Raw genomic sequence first — 11,737 nt, forward strand, 5'->3', positions numbered from 1 at the left:
AAAATGGAACACATTCCTCAAGAAAAATTGTATTTTGTTCGTTTATTTACTTTTATTATTTTTTGCAATTTTTTTAATCAATAAAAGTTGTTATTTTTGCCCCCCAAAAGATTAATTTTTTACCATAAATTGTTAGGTGAAAGTTTTTTTTTTCAGGAAAACTTGCACTTTTTTGTGTAAAAGAAATGTGGCAGTAAACGTTTCTCTTTGAAAGCGGATTTTTTATTATAAAAAGAACAGATGAATGCTTTACATGAACACTGTAAATAGTTAAGTAGAGAAAAGTTTGATTCTTTTTTCCAAGAGAATGTACAAATTATTTCTTTTTAACAGATATTCACAAAATAAACAGAAATATACTTCGATCATTAATTATGTAAAATAATAAATAAAATGTTGATTTAGTGTTTCAACATTATGCTTATAAATTACGATAAAACTTGCTAAGTATGCGCTGTTTTACGGTTGTTGTAAAAATGGAATGGAAACTTAAATATCGCTTCGTTTTTATCTTTCTTAATTTTTGAATTGAGCCCCCCAAACGAATATAATCAAAACAGTAACATTCAACAGTTGTACCTTATGTATATAAAACACAAAATATGAAATAAAAAAAGAAAATTACCTGTAAAGTTCTCCTTTAATTGAAAAAAAAATAGGGCTTGAATTACATTTTTCGAGTAGTTATGAGCTTGGAAAGACAGGGGGTCGAATAATTCACGCGTCACATTTTGAAATGTCTATTAAAAAGTAAATAATTACCCACCAAAGTGGTATGTATCACAAATTGAAGAGGAAAGGTCAATAAATAATATATTCAAATTTAAAACAAAAAAGTAATGATTTTTAGAAATTTACCTGTAAAGTCCGAAGTTTAAAACCTTTTTAAACAAAAAACACGTTGTTTGTTTTTTTGTATGAAACCTTGGTCCTTCCTCCTTTAATGTAAAAACAATTAGGGCTTGAGTTACATTTTTCGAGGAGTTATAAGCTTGGAAAGACGGGGTGGAAGTATTCACTATTTTTCACGAAGGTTCTGACACACCGACCAATCTACACATGTTAAAAACGGCTTTCGGAATATACACCCCTAACCTTGCCAGCATACCCGAAAAGCTATAAAAGTTGACGTGTCTAATGTGAACGATGAGTTGGACGTAATGTAAAAATGTACCGAATTTAAAAGGGAACGAAATTCAAATGTCCGTTCCATTTTTACAACAACCGTAAAGCAGAGCATTCTATGCAAATTTTATCTAACTTACTGTATTAATGCTATTTTTTTAAGCAAAAAAATATTTAGGTTTGCCTATGAATTCCGACTGAAATAGGAATCTAATTGAATCTTTAATTTCCTGAATAGTATGCGAGAAATTCATTTTTCTTCGAGTTATATCGAATTCATTAATACGGACTTTAGGGGCTTTTTTCGACATGTCACTGTAAACATTATTTTTTATTGTTACAAATTACGAAGCTTTATTTATATAAAAAAGCAAAAATAAATTCTTGCGTTTTTATTTACTACTGAAAACCATTACTTTAGTAAAGGTATTTTTGTTTAAACAAAATAAAACTTTTTCCTAAGAGTTAAGTAAAAATAATTAGTTCATTATATTCTGCGATCATTGTTTGATAAATACTGAAATTTTCATTAAAATTGGGGTATTTCCTGATTTTTGGTGAATGTTTAAGTAAAATGGGGTCAAAATGTTTATACACTTTGACCGTCGGCATTCATTTTGTCTGTACCTACCATTTTTCGATGAATATTTGATAGGAAAGCGACCACGTGTGGTTAATTTAAATTAAATTTCAATCACATGGTTACATTATTAATAATCATGTGATTAAACTCATTGAAAATTTACCGATATTTAAAACACATTCTGTTTACATTAAGCCTGTAGTGTTTTTTTAGTGATGCAGTGTTAGCAGCTGAGATTAAAAAAAAAAAAACCCGCGAGATCAGAAAAAAGAAATGTCCAGAAAATCGCTAGATTTTTAACTTCTATCATCTGAAATTTTCAAAAATCGCTTATCCCCCCCAAAAAAAATTCATATTTTAACTTCCTACAATAAAAAAATTATAAATATAGTATATTCAATATATAAAATGTTCCGTGTTTTCTCACTATATTTTTCTGGAATTATATTGAAGCGGTTAGCTCCCCAGAAGGCTTACATATTTTATCAGCTAGTTTTACCTGTTTTTTCAGAGAGGGTAATTTTTTGCAGGAAACAAATCACAAACTCAAACTTTGTATAATAAAAGTTAAATTGAAATATACTGCAAATTAAACATCACAATAATGGTGCAACATATTTTGAAATTAGAAAAATAAAAAAAAACACTTTGTTTTAGCATGTTAAAAGTATTTAGGTTGGTAGATAATTAAATTCTACTGTATTGGTATAATTTTTTTTTTTGCTGTTGTTGCCTGCCTTTTAGAATTTTCGAGTAAATACTTCTAAATGAAGCAGGGTTGCTTAGATCGTATTTTAAACTAAACTTCGGAAGTTGGAATGTCCCCCCACCTAAAATGTACTTGGAAAAATCGATTTTACAGCGAGATTTAAGAATGGTTAGCCGAAAAAAAAGGTGAAAAATAAAATAAATAATCAATAAATAATTGTTACCAAAGGCAATAAATGCTACTTTTTTACTTACATGAATGAGTTTATTTTAGGTTTTAAAGTATTTTCAAGCGCTTTTCTTTATTTTTTAATCTAAAATTGCGGGTGTATGGGTGCGAAATATCTCCAGATTTTCTAGAATTCCCCGCTAGATTGCAAACGAAATCTCCAGATCTAGCAAGAAAACCACTAACTTGGAAACACTGGTCACGTGACAGGAAGCGGTAATAAATAATTGTCCCTAAATAAAAAATGGCCTATCGGTACAAAGAAAACCACCTATTTATCATAGAAAAATTAAGTATAATGTTATAATTAAAAAGAAATATATAAAAACACACATGGATATAGTAAATATATTATACCACAACGTGGAAGCCATCCGCCCAGTGGTGTTTTAGACTATTAATTGCGAACGAACCAAGAGTTACATTTATATATATATTTATATATATATATATATATATATATATATATATATATATTTATATATATATATATATATTTATATATAGACGAATCATATGTGTATGACTTACTATAAGTTACAATACTCAAAAAATATGTCTGTATTTAAAGCCAAAACTTTTATGCTTTAAACTATAAAAATTGTTAAATAAGTTCGTTTGAAACAAAAGAATGTCTTTACGAGGTAAAAACATTCTCTCCAAAATCAAATGATTACGAATCTGTCGAACAACTTAGAAATATAAAAAATGTCGCGATTTTATCATAGAAAAAATCACGTTTTTATTTTTAAAAGAATCGTCGATTGCTGTAAATAACAACATTTTTTTCTTCAAATTTAGATTAAATGTTAAATGTTTCCTTAACCGACTTTTTATTTTACAAATTCCCGAAAATAAGTTATTTATTATCTGATTTTTTTTTTATATTGAGAAAATACAGAGTGATACGTATCAATGCTTTTTGTTTAAATCTGGCTCATTTGTTTCTGCAAAAAAAAGAAATGGATTACTGTGTCAAATTACATGATTATAATCTTCAGAGTCATGCATCGTTTAATCGTCAGCGTCGTTTCCCTTTTTTTACTAAAGTATTTGGCGATATTCTGGAGATTAAATTCTTTGGTTATCGCTAACTTCCGCTTGACTTTATTTATTCCCATTTTCAACTGATCGTTATGCATCACGATGAATGAATGATTTGCACAATAGCATTTTCATTAATGGTTTCCAGTTTTAAAATGTTCCGTAATTCTGAAATCAGCTTATTTTAAAACTAGTAAGCTATATGAAGAACTTCTTCGGGCTATTCTTCTTGAGGGAACATAATGAGCTTAAAACGACAGTAAAAAAAGGGCACGTGGAAATAGACGATAACCAATTTTTTTATCATTCCACGCAGTAAATTCTACAATCTTACATTAGAAGTCGTAACTATGGTATTTATGCATTTTAAAACTAAATTCGGTAACTATAGAAATGACGAATAATGTATATAATTTATTATTGACTTAAAAAAAGAAATAAAACATATATTCTGTTATAACAGAACCACTTAAACTGATGTATACTTTCATTTTTTTTCGTATTTAATCATCTGTTCTGTCTCCATGATATCATCCTCTTCGTTATAATTTGATTTTGGTTGTAGCATCTGTTTTTTTTCATTCTTTGCCTTCTACTTGAATTCTCTACTAGATTTGGCGGATAGGGTATAATCTGTTCTTGTTGTCGAACCATCCTCATAGCCTCTTATTTTTTGACAATGTTTTAGTATAAGTAATCTTGGCTTCAAACCGTCCCTACATGAATTTCTTCCTCTTATGCGGGTTCACTGGTGCGTATGTTCGGTATTCATACACATTTTCTGACATATAAATTTAAGTACGAAAATTATTATATATACTTATATATAAAAGAAGTAAATAGATGATCTATGTAACAAGATGCGTTCAGAGTTTCTACTTTTGTCGATTATCAATAACTTTCGAAGTCGTACAAATAAGCAGTAAGAGTGGGAAGTTTATTTAAACTTATTGTATTTTTGCCCTATTTAAGTATCAATACACATGTCATCTCAAACATTGAAATTTACTTACAATTAATATAAACCACGGCCCACGACATTAACATTTTCCGAGAATGAAGTAATATCATAGGTAAGGCTGAAGATGGAAAATCGCTGCAAACGTCAAGGTTCAACTCGATCGTGTTACCATAATGACAACAGGTTTATTATTCTTATGATGTAAGCTGATTTGCCTATTTCACGACGAAATGGACGTACCCATACACAAAAACTAGTTACTACTAAACCTCGTGACAATTCTCGATGGATTCTGTGGCACCAGGATCTTGACATGTTGCATACTGTTGTTACGCTAATTTTGTTAATAATACCATTTTATTTATCTTGATATCAATGTATTACATATATTAATGGAAACGGTTTTTGTGTCTATATATAGATTTTCTAAACGAAACACACAAGACGAAAAGGTCTGCTCGCTTTCAACTCATTTGAATACTTAATAACCCCCCAAAGAGGCAATGCCACATAGTTTGTTGATTTCGTACAAATTACATCTGCCTTACAGATGTTATAAAAAAGTTTTTTAAACAAATTAATGCATTTCTCGCATGATATTTCTAAGCACATAATATAAACATTGATTCAAAAACATCAAAGAGACATTTCCCCTCTCTCATATAAATGTTTCATTTTGATTAGTAAATATATCTGTTCAAATGTGTGCAAATGTTAAGCAGTTGTATGAATGTGAACTGTTCCCTATAAGCAACACCTGTCTGATCGGATGTTGTTATTATAAAAGGCCTTAATCAAATATTTGTTTACCTATGGTTTATACATTAAATATAAAATATCAAACACATATGACTCTCTCATAAAAATTATATATATATATATATATATATATATATGTATATGTATATGTTACATGTATTTTGAAGTTTAAGTATACGCCGAGAAACCTCGCTGTTTGTTTATTAATAAGCGGTTTGAGCTCTATAAAAGTGGTGGTGTATATTTGTTTAAAATAGGCATTTGACAAGGTTAATAGCAGACACCTCTCCCGTGGGTCGATCGGTAAACTGCCTACTATCAACGCGATGGTTTTGGGTTCTATCCTCGGCTTAGGAGAGTTGCTGGTCTAGCGACACTGATGAGTTGTGATATAACGAAACCGGACTGTAATTCGATTACTATATATATATATATATATATATATATATATATATATATATATATATATATATATATATATATATAATGGGAAGGCAATGGCATTTGTACCGAAACTGGAAGCGCCTTCCTACACTAAGTTAGTTATGAGGGGCGAACCTGCTTTAAGAAAGAAATGTATCCTACGGAGCGCGAATTTATTTCATTTGTATTAATTTTTTCTGGGGAAGACAATCGCTGTTTTTCTTTACTTCTTTAAGCTAAATCTTTGCCCTTTCGTCTATATCAAATTTACCTAGTTAGGCAGTAGCCAGGAAAATCCATATACGTATATCAGATTGTAATTAGAATTAAAGTATCTGTATAAGATTCAATTTGTGTCAGAATATTTCAGCCTATTCCATCGATATCAGGACGCGAAATAGGGGAATAACGCATTTAAAACAAATTTATTTATATGTGAATTATTATAGATAAAAACTACTTTGTAAATATGCTCATTTATCCTGTGCAACAGTTGTTATTCTTGAGAATAATTGATAAATATTTAAATTTGGTGTTATTTAAGTCAGAGCTCATCCAAAGAGAGTTCTCGCACAAATACTACTTCCCCCATCTTACACAATAGTTATGCTATTTATCTCCAACTCGTGTCAGGATGATGTGACGCAAGGGTCAGAATGTGGCAAAATAGCATGGACGGCCTCATCGATATTCCACGATAGAGGTATGTCAGACAATTAGAAATATATTAACCTATTCGCAGGAGAATGGAACGCAAAGGAGTGTGGACGTGCTAAAACTGAACAGGACCAGGGAAATACTTCTATCAATCAGCAACAAGCCTTCTAAACAAAGGTGTACACTCAGAGGTTTTAATGTCGAGAGGAAAAATCCCAGGCTGATTGCTAAAAAAAAATATATGAAGGACAGTTTTATTATCTATACCGTAACGTGAAAGAGAATGTTGCGAGCGCAATGGTAATCTCTTTATCCGACTATAAATACAAATATGTTACTAATCAATGGAAATGATCATGCGAAATAGACTTTACTTATATATTTTCATCGAAAACTAATTAATTTATTGTGAATTCACTTCGCATGATCTTATGACGTTGACATGTGAATGCTGACATAATCATTAATATCAAAGTAGAAAGACGTTGAAGAACATTTTAGGTCTGCTCTATTCCAATCTTTCGCATTCTTCCTTTTCAAATAATATGCCATTTAAAATTATAATCGTGTTTTACAGGCGATACTACCAGGAAAATATGTCTCACTTTTCTGTTAGAATAAAGGTCATCTTCAACAACATATTACTTTAATAAATGACAGATATGGGATTCTTTATTATTATTATTAATATGTACAATTGTTGCAATTAGTTCAGCAATCTCTTTATTCTAACCGAAATTATAGATCAAAGAGATGTTCTGCAAATTACTAAAATAGATGCCATTTTTTAAATGAATTTATTCAAATGTGTATTCTTTTTTCTTGAGGGGTCGATTTTAGAACAGGTCATTATAACATGAATGTGAAAGTGTTCACATTATCAACATTTTATACAGGGTGTTCCAATTAAATAAATACACTCTCTAAAGTGTAATGTTATGACCCTTTAGACTGTTATCATAGCGTAGTATCTGTTAACTGTGGCAAACGGAGTCAAGGATCAAAACATTATTATCATTGTTATTGTATTCTTATTAATTGATTTGAGCGACGGATGGTCGCTGGATCAGTTATTATGATTTGAATAATAAACGATTAAATTGCGGAAGAAATGATTGACGTGTGAATCGCAAAAGGAATGTGAAAATAGAAAATATATGTAAACATTATTTTGGGGTTTTGAATAAACAAATAACTAGCTGTGGATTAGGTTGGTCTGAGACACGTGATTAGTTGACGTAAGAGAACACGTGATGTACTTAGTTTTGGCGAGATTCAGAGAGTTGAGGATTGACCACCAGAGCGGACAGACGTCTAGATAGCGGTGGACAGACAGCTAGGAGGGGGCTGTATGAACAGAAAATATAGACATATAGACTAACTGCAGATCCTGTGAAAACCATTTGAGACAACTTTAATAAATTTATATTATAAAAATATAAAGAGTTGTTTTAATGGTTTCACAAATAAAAACAGATGTCCCAATTATATGGTGCTGATCGCTTCATGGTTCGTCACGGAGCAGCGGGAAGATACAGAATAACTCTTCAAGAAAAAAAGGTATGAATCATATATTATTCATCTTACATATCGACTGTAAAAATATCCCGTGTGATAAGTCTGATACAACATGATTCAGTTTACACGTCAATACATGTTCTCCTAGCTAAACAACATACATACGATTTATACGTTTGTTATCTGTCTGTTAACAGAACAATATCTTACATACACTAGATAACATATGACAGGTTTTAATATATCATCTCCTCCAATATAAACCAATATACAACAAAATATCTCAACTTGCTGCATGAATACGCTATGCCACGTTCCCAAGAGATATTTAGGAATAAAGAATGTCACTTCCAGCTGCTGGAGCACTTACTCAATATCCTCATGACGTAAGAGAATATATTGATAGTCACCAGAATAATAGATAGAAAGGACGTAGAGGAAGCATCGAGTACTGTCCAGACTCACAAGATATGACCCCCCCCGAATTTTCTCTTTTATGGGGTGGGGTGATAGTATGCTAATCACAAGGTTCACACCACAAAATAGGCTACAATGAATGAGTTGAAATCAACAATTGAAAGAAGGTGTATCAATGTACCAATTGAACTGATTACGTACGTTTTCGATCAATCAGAGAGCGTTGTCAGCTGTTCATGGACCACAATGCCATTAATTTGAACACTTTCGAAAATTAGCTGGTTTCTGTATTTATTCACAGTATTTTTATGTATGAAACATTCCTTTTTTATAATAAATGTTTGCTTCATGGTCATTTAAAGAGTGCATACATTTTATTGGGGCACCCTTATAGTAACAATCACCACTATTTATGAGTGAAAGATCTCGTTATCAAATAAGTGCGGGAAAGATGATAACGTACGTAAAACATGTTGTGTTTTAGAGTATTTTTTTAAACATGCAAAACTGAGACGTTTTTTTAATTTTCTCGTATTTGATAATTGTTCAGAATAAAACGTCCCATATTGGAAGACATTTGTGAATTGCCACGTATTTGTTATTCGGACGTACATCAAATATAATCCATTACCTACTGTTCTATATGATGTTAAGTGTAAGCAAAATAGTAGTTTTTTTTTATTTAGCCCCTGATTAAATAAAAGCCACGTTTTGAAATATTTAAGTGTATTTACCAAGCATATAAATTACACCGTATTATCTACACGTATGCGATATGCTTACAAATAAGAATAATATAAGACTATCATGGCCCGTGGAAATTCCACAGCAGAATTTCCTTATGTTATATATTGATGCTGGCATTCTGTGAATGTTCTGTATAAATGAGGGCGTCATGTAGCTCTTTTGTTAAAAGTGCAAAGTAAATTTCATATATTGATTAGATCACTTGGACTGAGTTTAAAAGCATCTAATCAGAATAAATGTTTAGTTTAAACTGTATCTCTCGCGGTGGACGGTAGCCGAGAGTTTCGGGTCCTTGCTAATGAAGCCAGACATGATTACTGTTGACAGGGGTCAAGTCTCTTGACTGGCGTTAATTGTGACACCCGGCACTGATGATTCCCTAAAGAATAAAACACTAGTTTTGTAGGTGTCTAATTATAATAGTTAAGAATTATATATATATATATATATATATATATATATATATATATATATACATTTAGTTTCTTCTGCTATATTGAAACCTAAACTTAAACTTTCGAAATATATATATATATATATATATATATATATATATATATAACTTTAGTTTTTTTTTTCTACTATACGCGAAACCAAAACTCATAAAGAATTCTTAATAAAATTATTTATTACAAAAAATGATGGGTCATAACAATTAAATGACAAGAAGAAATATATTACATTTAAGCGACGGAAGAAAAAAATGATGTAAACATAATATACAATATAGCAAAGAAGCTTTCGTATTCACATATAAATACTTCTTTATTGTGCTAGCTGCTGTCCTCTCCAAACTCTATATTAAATTTCTTATAATTCTCCGATGTCTGGAAATATTCTGTCGTCACAACTCTTAAAATATCAGGTGAAAGAACTGACCCACATGATTATCCTCCCGTAATTTTTCTTCCATTTAGATATAAATATCGGATAATGTTTTATTGTCGATTCTTATATAATAAATCGACGGAATAACGACGTCAAAACTTTGAAGCAATTGAGCAATGTGCCATATTATTTCTTAAAGGCCGACAAGAAATCTCCGTCACATAGAAATAAAACTGCAAGTAAAATTGAACTGGCATAAATCTGTTCTTTTACTCTATTTTCGAGTTCTGCACTTGTCAGAGTTTATTTCCAATTTATTACATTATTTTCAACTTTAACGACTCTGTGCCCGTTACAGCTGGACAACGTTCTCCGCTAAATGTCAGTTTAAGCAAATATACGCGGGAAAAAAGAGTTTTATTATGAATGCCATACCTTCGCTTCAGTTGCAGTTCCCTGTCTATAATGTCTATAAACGTGTAAGTAAATTTAATCTTATTTACTAAGTGAAATACAACGTTTTCATATCTAAAATAATAACTCGTATTCAATTAATCGTATACATTCTATCATTTCGTTCGTTCGAACTGATGTTCACAGGTCGCATATACATACACGCTGGTGCAGAATATGCATAGTGATGTTTATTTTAAAACCACCACTAAGTATTCTCGATGATTTCGTTTGGTTTATTGTTTTAGTGTTCGTGCATATCAAGCCTTTACGGTTTTTGGAATGCTAAATCCATTAATTGTAAAAAACATAATAAAAAAAAACATAAAAAAACTTTTTTATGTTCTTTGTGTGTTAAAATATTTATTAACAGTTTCGTTTGGTTAATCTTTTACGGTATATCAATCCTTTTCTGGTTATATAATGCAAATAGAGTAATTCTGAGAAAGTCTTTACGCCCGATATGCATTATATGCCTTCATAAGCATTCGTGCTATTGGGCAAGTTTGTTTCTTTTCTATAGGAAAATCAGTTACCATGATCTAATAGCATCAGTACCAGTTCTGTCTGATCGGGGGTTGCTACTTAACCGGTTCTTAATCACGACAGTAATAAGTAGTATTCAACTGTTTCCTGTTATTTTTAACCGTATTCATAACATAGGTAAAGGGCTGTTCAAATATGCATCATTTATTGGGACGATTCGAATATTTCTTCCGATTCCGATACAAGTACCCAACCCGTACTGAATTCCCGAGTCCGATACAATTACCGATTATTATTTCCATTATTTATAAACCTATAATATTAAAAATAAAATAATTGTTTTGTCTCGATAACCACATGTTAAATGTGCATATGTTTTCTAAAACGTAAAAAAAACACGCCTGTGAAGTGAGGTGATCTATATTTTTTAGTTTTACTGGAAGTTTGAAATTAATGAATATTTATTATTTTATTTTTACTACTAGCCGTGGAAGATTTATTTTAAACCAAACTCAAATATAAAAGACAAGCAGGACCCATCAATTGGCGTTGGCCGGTGGAAGCATATCCCCCCGCGTAAAAAAATAAGTACGACTATTGCTGTTGTTGTTGTTATTGTTGTTGTTGCCCGACCTTCAACCTCTTCATGTTAAGAACGGCTTTCGGAATAGACACTCCCAACCTCGCATTTGGAATAGACACCCCATTTTGTGGATGGGGTGAGGTTGTTACAGAATTTGCCTTAAATGTAACTTTGATAATCACTAACAGGATTTCCAAACGCAAATACTATTAACGA

The sequence above is a fragment of the Euprymna scolopes genome, chromosome 8 (assembly GCF_053919585.1).
Source record: "Euprymna scolopes isolate OS-2025 chromosome 8, ASM5391958v1, whole genome shotgun sequence".
In the NCBI taxonomy this organism is placed as follows: domain Eukaryota; kingdom Metazoa; phylum Mollusca; class Cephalopoda; order Sepiida; family Sepiolidae; genus Euprymna; species Euprymna scolopes.